The sequence below is a fragment of the Coturnix japonica genome, chromosome 1 (genome assembly GCF_054131305.1).
Source record: "Coturnix japonica strain WE chromosome 1, WE-NBRP24, whole genome shotgun sequence".
Classification (NCBI taxonomy): domain Eukaryota; kingdom Metazoa; phylum Chordata; class Aves; order Galliformes; family Phasianidae; genus Coturnix; species Coturnix japonica.
In genome coordinates, this window is record NC_140663.1 from 152,534,438 (window position 1) to 152,554,192 (window position 19,755).

General features: G+C 41.2%; 1 long non-coding RNA gene across 6 annotated transcripts in view; it reads left to right on the forward strand.

The window, feature by feature from the left end:
• The window catches only part of LOC107308120 (uncharacterized), a 36,892-nt gene that overhangs the window by 3,571 nt on the left and 13,566 nt on the right, over nucleotides 1-19,755 (forward strand). The window contains exons 1-5 of one of the 6 annotated variants that reach the window (XR_004305939.2): nucleotides 7,551-7,668; nucleotides 8,477-8,567; nucleotides 15,901-15,987; nucleotides 16,165-16,244; nucleotides 19,520-19,677. This is a non-coding gene — a long non-coding RNA (uncharacterized LOC107308120). Of the gene's footprint in view, nucleotides 1-969; nucleotides 1,909-7,538; nucleotides 7,669-8,476; nucleotides 8,568-15,900; nucleotides 15,988-16,164; nucleotides 16,245-19,519; nucleotides 19,678-19,755 lie in introns of those variants that run through there. The other 5 variants (XR_004305940.2, XR_014948661.1, XR_014948660.1 and 2 more) reach the window with 5 other exon arrangements.

Here is a 19,755-nt window from a genome sequence, read left to right on the forward strand (position 1 = left end):
GGCTTAACTCTGACGAAATGAAGCAAAGAGAGCACAAGTAAAACCTACAGTTACACAACATAACTAGAGGCCTGGAGGTATTTTTCTTCTTTAAAACAAAACTGCCGACTCTACATAAGTAGATACGTCTAAGGTTTCCAGATTGTCTGTTCATGAGACATTTATGTCAGCTTCCTGAAGTACAATCTCATTTAACTCATTACCTTGTGATCGCAACCTTGAGAATAACAACAGTTTAATTGCTGTAAAGGTGAAGTGCAAACAGGCATGTTCCCTTCTTGTTGCTGCTGGTGGGGGAGATGAAACCCAAAAGGCTCACATGCATTGATGGTCCTTAAATCCTGTGAGTCAGTGACATGTGAGATGGAGTCCGGGAAATCATCCTGCTAACCTTTTCCAAGTCCTTAAGCATTCGGTGTGTGATGGTGAAGGTGATAATGATTAAAAGAAAAATCTGTTATGTTTGTGGAGGTGAAATTGCAAAGCACTGTTGTTTTTTCTCTCCTCTCCCACAGGTTAGATTACGCTACAGAGAAAGAATTTACCCAAAGGCAGATAATGCTTAAACCATTTAGAAATAATTAATAGACATTAGAGTCATTGCATACTACAGAAAACTGTGTCCTGAAAAACTAGACAATAACTTTCCTTGTTAGGGTAAAGGATGTTTGTTTAGGCCCAGCTGGTGCTTCCGACTACCTAAATACCCAGAAATGAGGTAACTGCTTTTAAGGAGGTCAAAAATGCACTCCTCTGAGTGCTGGGCAACACAAGCCATCGGGTTTCCACAAAATGTCGTGCAGATATGTTGTTAAATTAGTTTTGCAGGTGGAGGCTGTGCTTAAACTTTATCTGCACTTTCTAAAAGGCCAAAATAGGTTTGAAATTTATCTACAGAACTGTTTTCTTCCTTCTGTAATGTTATGTGTTAAAGCAGCACTACAGTGACAGCGTATGTCTCTGCTCCAGGTTTATGAGGACCATCATCCTGGCCACCGCCAGCATCAGGACCTCCCTTATCACTCATAAGTGACCATCGCTCCTCCTTGGGATCATTGAGGTGGCAGGAAAGATTGGATGCCCTCCAAGTATTCAGTGCCTGAGCCAACTTCATAAACTTGAGAAGTCCTATCCCCATGGCCACATCTCATGATCATCTTGGCTCTCCTTTCTCCCAGGGCACAGGAAGTGCTGCTGCTTGGCTGTTGGCATTGCCTGCACCCCAGGGATGGTGCAGCTGGCAGAAAGTGAAGCTAAACCAGCCCCAGCTCCTCCGCTTGTTAAACAGCATCACGGGGGAGGAAGAATCACATCTGCTTCCCTGTTTTTGCAGAGGAGGTTGGGAAGCATCCCTTTGCCAAGCACTTTGCTGATGGTGCCATTTCCCATTCTCTGCTTCTCAGTATAGCTCTGACGCATGAGTCTCAGCTTGGTTTGAGGTGGGAATGGTCTGCCCTGCTGAGCAGGAGTGTGTACAGGGGCTTAGCCATTCAGCAGCTGGAATCCAGCTCTGGATTTGCCCCCAGCATTTGCCAAATTCTCTCTGTTTGCTGGAAGATGATGAAAAACATGGCTGTGAGTTTGTGGCTGTCTAGTTCCTAGCAAGCCGTTAATACAAGGAATGGGGGGAAACCCAAACCCCAAAAGCCTGGACAGTTTACAAACCTTCTCTGTAACTTAAATAGAGGCTTGGTCTAATACTTCTAATTGGCTGGAGCAGCCTTTTCCATTTCCCAGATGGTTACTTAAGCACATGTAACTGCTCTCAGTGCTATGCTGTTATTGTGCTGCTTTCCTTTCCTGCTGCCTGACACAGAGCAATGAAACTGCCCAGGTCTGACATTACACACCAGGATACTGTAGCCAGAGTATGAATGTAAAAGGCAATAAATACCCTGCTAATCTCTTCAGCAACACAGAAGCAATGGCAGCAATTCTTTACACTACAAAACTAAAGCTGGTGCTTATTAAGACTTCTTTATTCCTAGAGTTCAAATTATTCCAGTTTTTAAGCATATGCATGCATTTTTGTCCAAATGGTTTGTATCACTACAGTAGGAACGCAGCTTTTTCCTTAGACTGCTGGTCTGCAATTCCCATTGCCTATGACTCCAACATGTCACTTAGTGTCTCCCTGTGACTGAAGTCTCTGCCTGTGAAATAAGGTTGATACACTTCATTGAATTCCAGCTGATTAGAATATTAGGCTCCTCGGTTTTAAAGGACTTCTGCTTCCCTACGGTATCCAACACAGCAAAGACCAAGTTTGTGTCAAATCTTGGAGGGAAAACAGTATGGAGAAAATCCTTCACAGAGCTCCCATAAACAAAAGGTTGTGCTGCCTTCACAAACAGCATTTTACTAGAATGAGAATTTGCAGGATAGCCGCAACCCAGACAACTACAGTGCTGTTATTATTTTCTCCATAGACCCATCTTTGCTCCTTCTATTTTTCCTTCGCCTTTTTCTTTACTTTTCAATTTCCCTTCCCCTTTCTGTTATTTCCTCTTCTTCCCCTTTCCATTCTCATTCCCATTCCCACTCCAGCAAAGATGCCACATTTCCTCTCGTCACAATGATTTCCTGTCTTTCAACTTTCCTCACTGATTTCTCTTTCACATATCCAAGGCATTTATTTTATTCAAACTCCTGCTTACTTGAGTGATCTGATGCTGAAAGAGAACAATTTAAATCACCTTCCTGCACTGAAGGATAGATGGAGGTTAAAGTTATGAACTAAATGAATACCATGGACAATTTAAATGGATTGTCCCTAAACTATATGTATATATACAAGTTTTTAAAAGATAGCCGATGGTAATTAGTTAGAATGTAGAAATTGTGGCACTTGAACATTATGCAAATGGTATGGAATAAAGGGTGAGTACTGTCTTAGTTTTAACCGGGTTGGAATTGTTTTCTTCACAGTATCTGATATGATGATGTGTTTTTGATTCTAGGAGAAAAACAATATTGATAACACTCCAATATTTACAGTTGCTGCTAAGCAGTGTTGTACAGAGACGAGGCCATTCTCAGTGAAGGGCTCAAGGAGCTAGGAGGGAATATAACTAGAACAGCTGGCTTAAACTGGCCAAAGGGATATTCCATACCATATGATATCAAATAGAAAGAGTTTTGAAGGGGATGGAAGTTAGTTTCTCTCTCTTCCTCCAATCAGGGGGTGAGCTGGGCATTGGCTGGGGGGTGGTAGGCAATCAATTACTTGTTCATCATTTGTTATATGCATTTATATGTATAGTCATAGCTATTATCCTTTTCTCTCCTACAAAACAGTTTTATCTCCATCCATAAGTTCTATATTGTTTTTTATTATCTCCCCCATCCCATTGAGAAGGGGGCAGTGAGCAAACAACTATGTGGTACTGAGCCACCTGCCAAGTTAAACCACAAGTCTGGGTCCTGCTCCCCATGCCTCTTTCAATGCTGTGGCATTCCCCTTTCCCAGCCCCACTGCAGCCCGGAGATGGATCCTAGACTAAACACTCTTCTGGCCAAGGAAACAGCTGGGGTGTCCAGCATCTGCCACTTGGCTCTGCAGAGCAGGCACGTTTGTGCATGAACCCAGCGCTGGCTCGCCTTGCTGTGCCCCTCCTGCATGCTTGTGTTCATTCTGTCCTCCAGAGCTTTCAGAAATGGAAAACAAAGATTCAGGCTGTCTTGGATCCAGGCATGGGAGCGAGACAGGATAATGTCTATAAACATGCAGAAAATAATGGCATCATTTAACTTTCAGCAGAAGGCTTATTTATCTCTAAAGAGATTACACCAAGTGTTTCCATCCAGAGCTGAGCTATAGAGTAGATGCAAAACCATGACAGGAAACTTTTTATACACGAAAGGGGATTGTAAATTTCTGTTGTAAAGTTATGAATTGCATTCATTGTGGACAACAAGTCAAATGGTTCTGTTTTGCATACTTTTGGAGTATAGATATTTAAACACACTGGTAAAAGAAAGTGAGAGGAACGGCAGGCTCCTTCTTGCAAGATCCAGGTAGAACAGGGGTTCAGCTGCTTCAGACTGGAGAACAGTCTGAACTGGGCATCATTGGCAGTGCAGATGCATGCTTGCCCCAGACACATGGATGTCTCCAAGCAGGAGGAAATGGGGAGAGCTGGTGTGTAACCTTTAGGGTACAGAGCTTGATCCTCATCCCTAACTGCTGAAAACTGAGCAGATGATAGATTGACCATGAGGTGCTGGAAGTGCCTTTAACACAGGAACAGACCAAGAGATGTGCATTACAAGAACATCTTTCTCTGTTCTCTAATATGGTGTCCACTGATACACAGAAGCACCATGATCTCATCTCCAGGCACTGGAGTCAACATACATTTGTGAGAGATTCTTGAGACCAAAACACCCAACCACTTTGTCTGGGATTGCAAAGAAGGAAAAATGAAAATCATGATGTGATGGAAGGGTCTTATGAGGCAGCAAAACAATGATGCAAGAAAGATGATTTCAGTTTAAGGATGTAGTTTCTGTGGGTAAGGCTTAAGGCGTTAGTGCTAAGCAACAGCTTGAAGTTGCACCAGAGGAGGTTAAGGTTGAATATTAGGAAAAATCTCTTCTCAGAATTAGTGGTGAGGCACTGGAACAGGTGATGGAGTCACCATCCCTGGAGGTGTTTAATACTGGTGTAGATGTGGCACTGAGGGACATGGTTAGTGAGCATGGTGGGGATGGCTCAATGGTTGTCCAAGTTGTTCTTAGAGGTCTTTTCCAACCTTAATGATTATATGATTCTTTCCTGGGACTGAGGTCTCTGCGGAGGTCATGCTTCAGCTGGGACTGTCTGGAGTCCTGGTAGACAGATGCCTCTTGTTTTACTCTGTGAGAAGTGACTAAGATTACACACCACAATAGGCATTAATTCTGGAATTGCAGCTTCATTTCTATTGATTTGAATCTTAGCAGCTGGGAATTGTAGTGTAGGGACTGAAGGGCCAGGAGGGAAAGTGAATCTTTTTAAAAGCCATATAAAGCAAAGTTGAGACTTTATCTCGTCTATTCCACCCTTGGTTTAATATTGCCATTTCTTCCCACATGCCCTTTTCACTACAGGGCAAAATGAAGCTTTCCCCTCCTCCCTTCTGCTCCAGTTACACTCTGCAGAGATTATGGACCATGACTGTTGCTTATGCAGGTGCAAGGCAGCGCAGTAAAAGGGAAGTGACTTGGATGTTAGCACGGCTGTGATGTGCTCTGCTGTTCAAGCAGGATCCCAGCATACAGCAAGCTTTCCACTCCTTCCCAGTGGTTTGTCCTAGACTGACCTGGATGTAGCAAGTGAGAAAAACACTGGATGAGGCCTCACTTAATCCTAGGTTCTCTTTTAACTACCAACCAAGCCGCCTCTGTACCAGCATGTCACTTGGAGAGGATGTGGACAAATATATCTGTGCTGAGGAGTGGCAGAAGCTGTTGTCCGCTTTTAGAACTGCTGAGCTGCATGTTTTTCTAAGCTGGCTAATTATTATGGGCTCAAAACTAACGGCTGTGTTTAACTGACAAGGCAATATGCCCTTCACCCATCTCTTGAGATGTCAGGATAAATATCTCTTTTGAGAAGCATGCTCATTAACTCGTTCCTCCCTATCTGATTTGATCTTTTCAGTATCATCCTTTCCCTCTGCACTTCTGTTCTCCTATGAAGGACAGCATCAAGCAAATTCCTACTGATTACAGCTGGATCTTCCTCCTTCATCCTGCTGAGTTGCAAGGCTGAGTCTTCTGTGTCAGAAGTAGCAGATAAGACTATTATACCAACCTGGTATCATATGAGGAGCTGAAGAAAGGCAGCACCATAATCACAGAATCATAAAATAACTTGGGTTGGAAAGGACCTTCCAAGTTCATCCAATTACAACTCCCTGCCAAAGGCAGGACTGTTAACCACCAGGCCAAGCTGCCCATGGCCTCATCCAGTTATCGCAAGGTATTAATGCCAGAGCAGCCATAAGAAGAGGCTGCTGGAGAAACTGAATGGTTGCAGATGCTTCTGCCCTTCTCCAGGGTAGCAAGGCAATCAGGAGGAAGCAGTGTTTCAGCAAATCAGTATTTGCATCCAAGGTGGTTAAGTTGAAAATCAATTACTTTGTTTTCAAATGGAAAGAAGGACAGAGATTGCTGGACAAATGTCATTCAGTTTATGTACTAAGCAACACCGTAGTTGCAAAGTAAATAGAAACGTTTATTCCCGGAGAAACATGTATATAGAAACATTTATTCGCAGAAGTTTGTGACGTTTCTTTTCCCAGCGGGAAGAAGTTACCTGACAAAAGCAGGTCAGGATCTAAAATAGATGCCCCATTCCTGGAGACATTCAGTGTCAGTCTGGATAGAGCTCTGAGCAACCTGATCTAGCTGTAGATGTCCCTGTGCATGGCAGAGCTGGACTAGCTGACCTTCAAGAGTCCCCTCAAATTCAAATGATTCTATGATTCTGTGATTTGCTGAGAAAGGAAGAAAGTGACATAGCAACAAATGCACACTGATAACTGAGTGTCAGATCTTGCTCTCAGTTTGAAGGGCTCCCGACAAGGCTGGGAAATGTTTGTGTACTGTTCTGCAATGTCACCATCTCCAAGGGTCTGTTTAGTGCTTGAAGAGATTTACTAGCTTTGCATTTCCTGACAGGAGTGAATCTATTTTGGCTCCCAGATTCAAGGACCAGGCTACCAGTAGTTGTACTGTAGGACTGTACTTCTCCATGCTATAAGTTACAACAAGCTGCAGATTTTTAGAGCTTCACAAGGTCAAGTTGCCAGGATTTAAATCATTGCAGCATGGAATTAGAGCCCTATTTTGGGCCACCAACATTTAAAAGTTTGTGCCAAGCTAGCAATTGCCTGAAGTATCATACCAATTTGAAAAAGAAATAAGAGGCAGAAAAAGGATAAGGGAGTAAGAGAGGGTTGTTTTTTACTGTGAATAACTCTATTACACATTGTACACCAAAAAGAGATGACTTCAGGGATAAATGACCCTTGTGACCGACTTCCCCAGATCACAGGATGTCAATTTGTGATTTGAAGGCACCTACTATGTAGCGCAGGGAGCGATGTGAAAAAGCGCATGTTATCCCCAGACTAAATCAATGTCACTTTGTTTTCAAGCTAGAAAAGACAGAAAAAAAGAGGGAAAGGAAGGGAGGGAGAGAGAAAGGATGTCTCAGATTAAAGCGTGTTCTCAAGGGTCACACCAGAGTGTCCTTACCTCAGCAAATGCTTTGGCTTAACTTCATAACCGAATAATCCAGCTATCTGATACTGCCTGAGAAATAAAGTTCTTTAAAGCTTCTGCCCATTTCGCAGCACTGTAATAAAGTAGGTTGCAGCAAGTATCCTGCATGCCGTGCCTCCAAATGTACCAGTTAATTACTGAGCCCTTTAAACCTGCTAACAAGACGAGCCTTGTTCTTTCAACCTATTGCTTTTTGCCAAAAGAAAAAAAAAAAAAAAAAGAAGAAGAAAAAAAAGTCTAAGTCTGTTGGGCAAATAAATCTTTCCAGAGAAAACAGATTTGTTTCCAAATCACTCAACTGTGCTGAACTGGAAAGGAAGAAATGTTATTTTTTCCAGGATGAAAGCAAAACAAGATCTCTCCCTGTTTACCCCGTCTCACCCATTTCTAAAGAAGGTCAGTTTAATTCCTTCATTACTTTTTCCTTCTGTCTTATTTATCTTGAAGTCTTCTACTCTTTTTCACTTTTACTGGCAAAGCCCTGCCTCATTGGTCCAGCACAGCAGTGCACTGTGCTTTGCTCTTCACAGCCATGTGAAGATGCTGAATAGTGCCGGGTGAACTGTGAGCATCCAAAGTTTTTCCTTTCTTCCTCGCTTTCTCTAAGCTCCTGAAAAATAAATAAATAAATAACAAGCCATAAATCTCAAGAGCTTATTGTTAAATTGGTTTTCTTTTGGCGTGCTGTGCATTTTAGATGCTCCTAAGCCTGTGAGAGCAGTCACAAATTCAGCTTGTCCCAACCCCGCCACAGTGTACTGCTGGTTGTACTCTTGTACTGTAATCGCCTTTTCGTACTGATGCCCAGAACTGAACTGGGGAGGAAGGAATGGCAGTAGAAATGTAGAATCATAGAATCATTATGGTTGGAAAACACCACTAAGATCATCCAGTCCAGTCATCCACCCACCACTACTGCCATGCCCAATAAACCATGTCCTTCAGTGCTACATCTTCATGTTTCTTGAAAATCTAAGGCAGTGTGGTGAGGCGGAAAAAAGATTTTCTGTCTTCTTAGTGGGCAACTTTTAAGTTTTAACTTAGAAGGAACTTTGGACAACTCCAGGGAAAGGCTACATTTCAATGGCATTAAGTAAGAGTCATCGGGTCTGCTTACACCAGTCAGCCAGCATGTGAGTTGTGTTTTGAATGCCAGAGTGTCAGACTGTAGAGCTAGGCACACTTTAAATTCTTTTGTTAACAGTTGTAGGCTATAAGAAAGAATCATTAGAACAGAGTTGGGTCTCCAAGATGGCATCTTAACCTAAGGTAAATGCACCCTCCTGAATTCTCAGGTAAGTGTTGTCTACGTGCTGGTTTGCTTACACCAGTTTGACCTTTCCTATGCTCATGTACACACTACTGATTTTAGAGCATCAGCTTCAACAGAAACACCAGAAAGGAGGTATACTTTACTGGCTGATATGCAGGTTTTAGTGCAAAGGCTCCTACACATGACAAAGTGCTAGTGCCTTACCGTCAGACTTTTCTGCTGTTGAATTACCTCACTCATGCCTCAGGCACTGAGTGTTCAGACAGCTACAACTGCTTAGCTGGGATGCAGGGAGCTGTGACCTGATGACTCAGGCACGGTAACTCAATCAGGTGCGTGTGCCCTGGCTGCAGCTGGACAAATCTAGAGGCAAGCCACATTTATCCAGCACATGCATACACCAAAGGAGGTATAAGAACCACAATGGCCAAAGGTTCTATGTGAAAGTCTACAACAATGTACTGAACTCACAGATGGACTCACTTCTCAGTTTTGCTTCTAGACTCAAAGTCATAGTCCTATTTTGAACAATAGGATAAAATATATGGCAGAGTGTACACGGTTCTCAATCTTTGCTAGTGAAGTGAAAAGCATTTCACAATCTTCAGCGCAATTCCAATCCATGTGCCAGTGGATCCAGAAGCTGTTTCACAACATGTCAATTCTCCCTCATGTTCTCCTTTGGTCATTAGAAAAATTGATCTTATACTCTCAAAACCATTTGGAAAATGCTACCTCCCCCATCTTAGCTCAGGTGCCAACAGATCTGTTCTGCTGACCATCATGAGAATGGATCCATGCTCCATTACTAACATTTTCAGTTCTCTAGCTGCCTCAGACTTTTGGGATTGTCATTTTGAGACATTGTTAATACTAAAGAAAGAACTTTCAGAAAATAAATAACTGGCTGTGAAAATCAGTACGCTCTCACTGAAGTCAACAGGAGTTATGTGAGAGGGAGCAGATGGCACCTGCTTGTTCTTTATAACCAGTGTTTATTCATTCACTCTAGATGATCCTAAAATCTTTACCTTGTCAGCCCTTCTCTGTACAGATCTAGTCTAGCCTGCGTGAGAGCAACATTTGCCAGCTGTGCTGCCAAGAAATTACACTGTGCAAATAATTACCCTAGAGGAGGATAGCTTTGGCAGCAACTACCTGAGTGCTAAAGAAATGCAAGTAGTCGAAGGAGAGTGCTGCCATAAAGTGTCTGGGGGAATGTATCAGGGAGACATTCAGCAAATGTGACTGAGACCTCTGATTCTCTGCCAGCTGTCAGGTTTGGAATTACAGCCATAACAATTAGCCATGATTACTTCCCGATATTGTTAAGTACAGTGCAAAGATCACCATTTGGAATTGTTGCTTTCTGTAGTATGTGAGGGTGGTGTCACAGAGGAGTATCAGATCACAGGGCCGAAGACTGGTGATGGATTAGAAGATATGGATCAGTAGGATAAATATTTACTGTTTATGCTTAGTAGGTCACCCTCCACACAGCTAGTGGCAGTAGCTATTAAAAACACAGTCATTATTACATAGATAAATAAAGATAATGACATCTCTGAGTAGTTCTACAGAGGCTACAGAGTCATGTCTTGACTGTGGTAGTCCAATTGACAGCCCTGTAGTTTGACCTAGCTGATCTTATGCTATATGTTTCCAGCCAAGTTCCACTGGTGTTTATAGCTAGATCTAAAATAGAGCACCTCTGTGGGAAGCTGGGGAAAATGTTTTGTTATTTTTTTTTTCTTCATTGCATTCAAAAGTAGCTTTTGATAACTCACCTTAAAAATTTCCTCCATACGCAATTGGTATTACAACTTATGTCAGGACTAAACAAAACAATTAAGTCCTGCTGCAGCTATAGCTTGGATTTCAGGCTTACACTGTCAGTGAATGCAGGCTGAAAGTGATTTACACTGAAGGAATATGATAACCTTGCCACAGCCAGTTTTTCCCCCTTCACTTATATTCACACTCCTAACTCCTCTCTCAAAGGCTTTCCTGAATACTTTGGAGAGCAGAGTGAAGGAAGGAGAGTGAGGGGTTTGTGTGGAGAGCTGGTTAAGTTCAGCCAACCAGACTGGATGTCTTACTTGTTCCTATTGACATCAAGTCCTGGTGTAATGTCAGTGGGTTCCCTTGGAGAGCTCAGGAGTCCAGTCATGACTAATTGAACAAGTCTAAAGTCTAAGTTCAGATATTTAGGCCCAGACTATTGTGGTCTGTAAAAACAGTTGATGTACAGATAATTATTTTTGTTAAGAGCCAGCCAAACGTTTTGCCATCAGTAACAAATTTAGAGCTTTCTTGCATGCTTGCACTCCAATCATTGTATCCAAATCAGTGATTAGTTCCTTCCTTGGCTGCTAGACATCTCTTATTCAAGGGGTCTGACATAGAGCTGTTCCATTATAAATGATCATGAAAAGCAAAATCATTGTTCACCTCTATCGACAGAACAAAGGCAGCTCTTACAATCAGACTTTGGTTAAATGCTTAAGGAAAGACCATTTCTGCCAGATCAAATGAGTGCCCATGGAAACCAACCGTGGCAGAAATTGGTTTAGTTAAACATTTGAGCTAATCCGCTCTAAAGTTCTTTTAGCAATGTTTATTCAGCTTTAATTGTTTCACGAACACACAACAGTTTAAAGAAGGCCTTAGAACCTACATCAAGTCCATACGGTTCATTTAATACAATTTAATTTGACCACTTGAGAGGCATAAACATTCTTAACATCTGAATTAAAGGTGTCTCTGGAAGGCATTCAGCTTTTCGCTAGATGTTGTTAAGAAGCAGACAGAAGCCAAAGAGAGGACTGTTACACAGTCAGTAATCTGATATTCTGCTATCATTTCCACAAAGTTCTTTTTCACAGGAAAAAAACCTTGACTTGGGATTCCTAGAATAGGTGAGTTTTTTTATATGAAAGAGTAGATGCTTTGTTCTTCTATAGTTAATAGAAGAAAAATCTTGTTGAAGTTTGCATAAGCTTTAGATATACAAGACCTGGAGTTATACTGCTCTCTTACATGAGAAAGCCTGGTAAGACACTGTTCCCAGTGCTGCTAAGACTTTTGTGTGGTAGTGAAGTAATAACAAGTATACAGCAAACTCTAAATTTCTGTCTTCTATGGAGACTCTGGAAATCAGTGGATAAAGAAATAACCCACAGATGTTCCCTCAGCTAAATTGCGAACAGTTTAATTCTGAAAATCCCAAGGTTTCACAAAGTGGAGGTGCCAAAAAATAATCACATTTATAGGACATGAAGTCACCTGTTGTCCAGTTTCATCTAGAGTTCTGGATCTGCTGAGGATAAAGGTCTTGTGGTGCAACAGCATCATGGAGCAAAGCACACCTGGTACATTTGGCCTTGGGTAGACTCCGGCCTGGGAACAGACAGGCTAAAGCACATATAGAGTGTGTTTTAACCTAAGTGCCCACTCACTTGCACTGAGTAGAACTCCCAGAAGTGCCTGTTCTTGTCCTCCAATGATTAGTGGGAGTATCCAAGGGTAATTAGGCTACTGGCGTAAGTGCCTCAGCAAGGGCTGAAAAACAAGATGACTGTATGTTCCACAGACCTAATTTTATGCAAATTAGTGGTTGCCACTTTGAATTATTACTCAAAGAAGAAGGAGAAAAATGGGAAAGGAGAATAATTAGCCTTCTGAGATATTTCAAGTAAAAGGACATTCGTCAGATAGATATTTGAAAGGCAAAACTCAGCATAAATGGGACTGTGAGGGAGAAAAAAGTGAAGAAGTGCTCTTTGCCCTCAAAGGCAAGGTGCTGAGAACAAAGAAATCAAAGGGTAGTGCTCTCCTCCCCTGGTTTTGACAAGAATGTTTTTTATGAGTAGAAAGACATGAATGTATAGGATCTTTCTATTGGTAGGTGAAGATGCTCATCTACAGAGCTTTATTTTGTTGTTGTTTTACTATGATCAATGTTTTAGCCTTATCTTAGGTCTCAAAGGTCTTCACAAAGGAAAGCAGTTGGCCTACAGGAGAAACAAGAATAGCCAAAGGTATTTATCACTCCTTTAGGGTAGGCCTGCTCTATAGGCACTGATGAGACTGTGCTTGCTGCTGTTAACTGCAAACTCACCTAGAAACGAAAGCTCAGAGTTCAGTTCATGCTGCAAAAATTCAGATTAGCGCTTGAGCAGCTGGACCACCTTGCAACACAGACACACAGGGGATTTTGTTTCTTAAATACAGACTTTCCATGCTGTTTTGGACCCCTGAGAGTATCTGAGAGGTCTCTGCATCCTGTCAGAGACTAATAAGGTATTATGTGCAAACTTTCCCTTTGGGAGAAACAGGTGAAAGCCATGTGGTATTTGTTTTGGCATCTCAGATAGCACTAGATACCTCTGCATGGGTAAGCTGTCCTCCTAGCCTCTGCAAGATATCATCTATATTGCTAAAAAACAGAAGGCGAGAATGGTTGCCAAGGACAAGCAGTGCAAACTGCTGCCCATACTGCTTTGGGCTTGTCCTGTCTTGTCTATTCTACTTGATCCTGGATTATTTCTGAAGCCTGTGTGGTCTCCATGTGATCCTGAGAGAGAAATACAGTTTGTTGTCTATTTTGGTAGGAAATACGTGAGTTGCCCTGATGGCTGCACTTCTGCTCACCCAAGTTAGATTTTTACAGAGGGTCCCCAAATGTTTTTTGCATGTTTGGAGGTATGCTGTTAGAGGATGAGTCTGAGGACATAGGCGCTGTTGGGATAGTGGTGGTGGACTGTTTTGGGTGTTGGGGGCCAAACCTGGTGAAGTCTTATCCATACTGTGTTTTGAAGGGATCTACAATATTTTTTTATCTCAGATCAACATGTTTTTCAGTATTGGTAAGCTGATACAGGCCATCCCCTGCCATCATATGGACATTTTAGCTTGAGATGGGTCACTGGCACAGCTGTCCAGATTTCTTATTGAAGTTGGCTTCACTGAAAAACACTCGATTGTTGTTCTTCTCTCCCAACCAACTAAGCAAGAAAATGAAAGCAACAGCAAAACAAAGTCAAAAAGTGTAGTTATTTAAGAGCTGCTGCTTTTTGAGGGCTTGGGATTTCCACTGCTTTTGGCTGGTCAGCAAAACCTGCTAAGCAGAAACAGAAGGCTGTGGCCCCTCCACTCTGCTGTGGGTTTGGGTTGGAACACAGCACCTCAGTGTGCGTAACCCAAGCGTGAGAACAAGCCTCACTGCCCTGCAAGCCCTGCCGAGCCTGCATGTTAATGCTTAATGTAATTCTTGGCCCGCTGTCATTTTGGCAGCGCTTTGAACTGCAGACCTCAATTTAATACAATTATTAGATGTAAGACAAATACCATGTAGGATACACCAGTCATCAGATTGTAGACTGGAGGTCTGGATCATGAGATATTACGTTGCCAGTCCACATGCTCAGAGATTTAAACACTCCCCATGCTAGTCCAGGTGATGTTTGCCCAGTTATAACAAATTGTCCAGTAACAGAAAGATCTGTAGTAGATCCATAGGTCCCAGATCCACAGGAATGACACAATGAACCAAAATGACAGATCACAAGGTGTTGATCTGGAAATCAGGAGGGTGAGGGACTTTATTTCAGTTCCCCTGCTGACCTGGTCTGGGACCCTTCCAGGCTTCCTAATCATATGGAAGAAGAAATTATCATATTGGCTTTATCTGAAAAGCCACTGGGATGTAAAGCACATCTGCAGACTAAAGACCCTAATATTCTTAAAATTTAACCATAATTATAGTAATTTAAAATAAACAGAATTATTAAAATCAGGTACAGGTTTTTTTCAGTATCCTTGGACCACCAAAGCTCTGCTAATGAAATGTTTATTTTCTTTCATAGAGGGAGCAATTTGTCAGATTAGTATTCTGTCCTTGCTCTCCAAAAGATCTGAGGTTGCTGAATAGTGAGAAAGACATTTTTTTGCTCCTTGGTGTTTTGTTTTCACCCTTGACTACATGGCTCTTTCCTCCAGTTAGGTTACTAAATTCCCTCTCTGATGGACAGCCCATAGCATATTGACTTCAGGTAAGCAAGACTTCGGGTAAGAGCTGATGAGCCCAACGAGAGCATGAGGTCATCACAGAAATAGTCCTTTGCCTATCAAAGTTGGGAGTTATACACAACCTTAGGGATCCTATTCTTTATTTATAAAGGAGGCTTTAAATACATTCCAGACTCTTTTTTGTGTGTGCAAAAGACATTTACAGGGAGAAGGCATAACAAAAGCATTTGAATGCCAGGTTCTAGAGAGAATATCTACAGGAACATTTGTATTTGCATGGCTTCATTTATTTAGTCTGGAATGTTCTTTGACTCAATTCTTGTGTCCTCCTCTTCTCTGGCACACACAGAAGAGTGGGGCTCTTGGGGGATTTCCATCTCCTCCATGCAAGAATTTTGCTTCTGACACGTATGAGGAGTAGGAACAGAACTGTGGCAATAAATAAATATCAATGTGATTAAAAACAAATGTATGAAGAATTATTAATGGCGCACTTGAGAGAATGGACGAGTGCTATGCCAGAAATACCACCAGGAACTGAGTGAATGTGAAGGGCTGCACAGCCTGCAAAGGCAGCAAAAGGTGGCAAAAGTGATTTACTATGCATGCAAAAAGCAATATTTGAGTTCGCAGATGAATATTTCCTGTTTAATTAGTAGTCTTGCTCTGAACTAGGAAGACAGACCAGACTCAGGACTGTGCACATAACATACCTGACAGCTGGAACTGCCTTGGCCTTCTTTTCTTTTCATCATTTCCATTCCCCCCACAAACACCATGCCTCCTATGACAGCAGCTCTTGGAGAAGTTCGGACAACCTGCAGTTCTTCTCTTCTTGCTTTGAAGGCATTACTGAAAAGACAGATGGAATGTCTGGAAGTCCAGAAAAACTGCCTTTTATTCAGGGTAGGAGACTGAGTGTGGCTCTTTCTCTAAAACACAGTTCTTTTCTCAAGCGTTTTTCCCAGTTTTGCTACTGATGCATTTGAAATCCACCGCATATGCAGGGCTTTACCCCAGTGGGTAATTATCCAATAGCTCCTACTCTGAGTGTTCATGTAACTGCGTGTAGACAGAGAAGGAAACAAGTCATTTGCATACAGAGCAAATATTTTGTCATCACCTGCTGTTCATCCTAATGAGATTTTGCCAGACTCATTAGAGTGATTCCACGCTTCTTAATATCCACTGGGATTGCTTTATTATTTGATAGAGTCAACAGTTGGCATATGCCATTGTGTCTTTGTATTCAGCTCCTTCAAAACCTCTGAAGGCAGCTGAACAAAGGAAATGAATAACCAGTTTTGTTTCTTTCTCTCTCCCAGGATTTCCTAGCGTTGACACCAGTGACTCCTAAACATCACCGTTAAAGGATCTCTTTATCAGCCCTCTCCCACAGGCTTCTAAAGGAGGTAGGTATCCTTGTTCTTGTATGGCTGAAAGCAAGGTCCCTTAGGAGACCTGTTCCCGCTGAGGTCTGATGGTGATTTCTGTTGTTCTGTTTTCCCTTCTGGTTTTAAAAATTATATTTCTAAATCCATTGATGGTATTTTATTTTATTTTATTTTTTCTCCCTGTTACTCTGTCAGAAAGTCATACAAGCAACAGGAAAGAGCTCTAACACATGAAGAAAGAAGTGATGACATTAAAAATTAAAATTCATCTGTTGGTGAGTTCACATCAATAAAAAGCTATGGAAGATTTGGGCAATGTTTTACATGGCACTTCTTGTATATAGGCTTTCCATATATCTCAGTGATCATGGACAGAGAGCTATCAACTGCAATGAAAACAAATGAAAACTTAGAGAAAAATATTTTTCTTTACTCTGTCAGCTGTAATAATCTGAGGTGTTCCAATGGTATTAACAGGATATAATTCGTTTGGGCGTTACTTATAACAACATAAAGTTATAAAAGATCTTGAAGTGTTATATTTAAGCTGACAGCGTCACTTTAAACAAAACCTCTCTAGATGATTTTTGCTTTGGGAGTCTCCTTTTACAAACAGACCTTGCCAAGAGTCAAAGTAAACACTATGTTAATCTTAGATCAGCCTTTAATTTCTCCTACTTCCTATCCCTTCCCCTTTCCTTTCAATTTCCTTCCAAGGCAACAATATTATAGACAATTCAAATTGGACATGTCCGTAGCTGAACAGCAAAAATCACTAACAGAGGACAATGAGAATAGCAATAAACTCAACATCATAATTATTTTCTCATCACACCAGCAATTACAAAAGTAAAGAAGAAACAACTGAGGGCTCTTAACTTGATAGTGATCGTTTAATTTTCTCATGTCATGTAATATTAAACAGGGTAATGCTGCTACAGGGATCCCTGGCAACAATTAAACACAGCTCACTGCAGGCTTGAGGAAGGGGGATAGCTCACTGTTCACTCTGATGGTAATAATTATATGCTATGGAAATTGTAGAATTAATACATAGACATGAATTCTTCATTTTAGTGAAGTTCCTATCCGGCCTAGTTCCTTCCAGATTTCTGTTATTGTGATGTACTCTCCTTACTTAGAATGAGGCCAAAATGTTGGTCTGTGTTTGGCATAGGCTGAAGAATTGTAGCTTTAGTCTAGTCTACATGGTGAAGAATTAACTTGGCAATAGGTTAACTCATGAACTTTGAAACTCATATGCTTTTCATTCATGCTGTGTGCTGTAGACTCTTCATAGCTAACACGGAAGAGTTGAGGTTGAGACTTTTGCTGATGGGCTGCTTTTAATCTCGATGTATTTGTTGTTAAGTCCACACAGAGTGTGTTCCTGTGATTGCAGATCACCTCGAGGTTTGGTTGCCAAAGCATAGATCTATCTATGGTATCCTGATGGGTATCTAGCTGATGCTTCTAGAGACCACTTATTTCCCATTAGTGTCAAAATGTATCTGACAGTCTTGCGCAAATACCTTAAATACAGGAGGATATTGCAGAAGAACACTGATACCTATGTTGAATCAACTGAGTTGAATCTCTACATTTACTCCTATGAATAGCTATCCAGGCACTGTTGACTGCACCGACTAGATTTCAGTTGATTATATTCGGAGCTAAGGTATCCGTCTTTTTTATTGTCAACAAGTGTATGCTAAGGTTCCTAAACTTGGCCAATGGAATTGTTTTGCAATAGTATGGTTGAGCTCCATTTGCCTCTTCAGGTATGCTTGTGCCTCCTATAGATTCGACACCAATATCTGTCAGGCTGCCTACATTCAGCCTACTATCAGTCTACATTTCAGATGGTTCTTGCTGTGGAGTATATCTGAACTCTGTGATATAATGATACAATGATGATACAATAATAACACAATGACCTTCAACTGTTTGTCTTGAAGTTTATACTGTAAATAAGATAAATCCATTTATGAGTGTGAACTCAGACCTGCATTTCATTGCGAGCACAAATAAAACCACAGTCACCATGGGAGGAGAAAGAATGGTGAAGAGACATCATGGGGTGAGGTTTTCTTCTCTGTGTTTTCATGGTGGGTGCAGCGGCGGTTCTTCAGAAGCATTCTTGCTGTAAGAATGCTGTCAGATACAGAGGAAGCGCTGAATTTGAACCATATGTTGGGGCCCCGCACAGTGCAATCCCATTTACAGCTCCATTAATTTTAGTTTCTGTTATTTCATATTGTACCACTTACTTTAACTTCTCTCTCTTGGCAAATTATCATCAAAGTCCTACTCAAATTGGCCAAACTTTGCGTTTCCTCTCCTGATATATGCCAAAGAAGGGTATCCTGATTCAGACAGGTTATGAAACTTCACTTTGTACCTTCCACTATTTCTTAAAGACTTTAAAGAGTGTTCAGAATGATTGGGCGGGCTTGCTTTTGTTTCCACTTCCCAAGGAAAGCTGGAACCATTGACCTTTGTAGTATTTATGGCCATCCCCAAATCCTCTAGCCAGTGAAGGGAAAAAGGAGAAGAGAGGACAAGTCAGAGAGGTCAGATAATCAGACACTCCCTCAAGGAAAGGATCATTAGTGAAAGAGAAATGGAGTCTGGTGATGAACACGTAATCTTGAAAGGGGCAAGCGTGGAAAATTTGGACACTGAAATTTTTGACAGTTCTTTGGTATATTGTTTATTTTCCATTTAATATTCCTTGTGTCCATAGAGAGTTTTTCATGATAACACAAAAGCCAAAAGAGGCAGAAATAAAGTTGTCAGTGGCACAAAGATTGGCAGATGTAGAAAAGCATGAGCTATAGGAATTTCTGCAAATACAGAGCCTACCTGAGGATAAAAGATGAAAGTGGAAATAATTTATTTCTTTAAATGGCAATATTGTTTATTTTAAATATAAGCCTTGAAAAAGCTGTGATGAACACATGCTAGAGTATAAATTTGCTACTATTTATCAGTGCATTTCAACTATAATGCAAAAATGTTCTCTGTCCTATGCACTGAATGTTAATTTAACATCTTTTGAGGAAAGGCCGAAAACATTGAATTGTAAAAGTTCAAATAAGCAGAATCTATGTGTGTGCTTAAACACTATTTGAAACAAATCTGTTTGCTTGCTTTTTCAACTCTAGCAACATCCACATTATCTGTGCTATGGCAACAGAGATGTTCTGGATGATAATAATAACAGCCAAATCACTAGCCAGAGCATGTTCTCCAGTGTGTGGCATGGGATACTTGTGCTGATCTGCAGGGAGCCAGACTGAGCCCCTCAGAATTTATGAGTTTAGGCTCAGTGGTGTGCAAACACAATTACACATCTTTAGAAAGCTCCCTGACCTGAAAATCCTAATGCAAACTTCACATGGAACTGCATCTGAACTGATAAACCACTCTGCACTGATACAGTTTGTTTCACTACATCCATGGGAATGTTCATCTGCAGTTCGTATAAAATGTCCATGGATTTTTGACAGATGGATGCAGTTCAGTTGAATATCTTATTTGCTTTCAGATGAGAATGAGCTGCAGAACCAGGAGAACTTCCTCTTCTAGTCATGGAGTGAGACGATGAAGTAAATCCAAGTTCTTGAAAGTTAAAGTGACCTGGGCAATTCAATTGCTTCATTTTCAAGAATGTGTCATTTAAAAATAAATATGTTTTAGAAATTCCATCCATTTCATTTTTCATTTATTTCCACTTTCTGTGGGAGTAGAATCTGACATAAATTGAATAATATATTTTTTTAA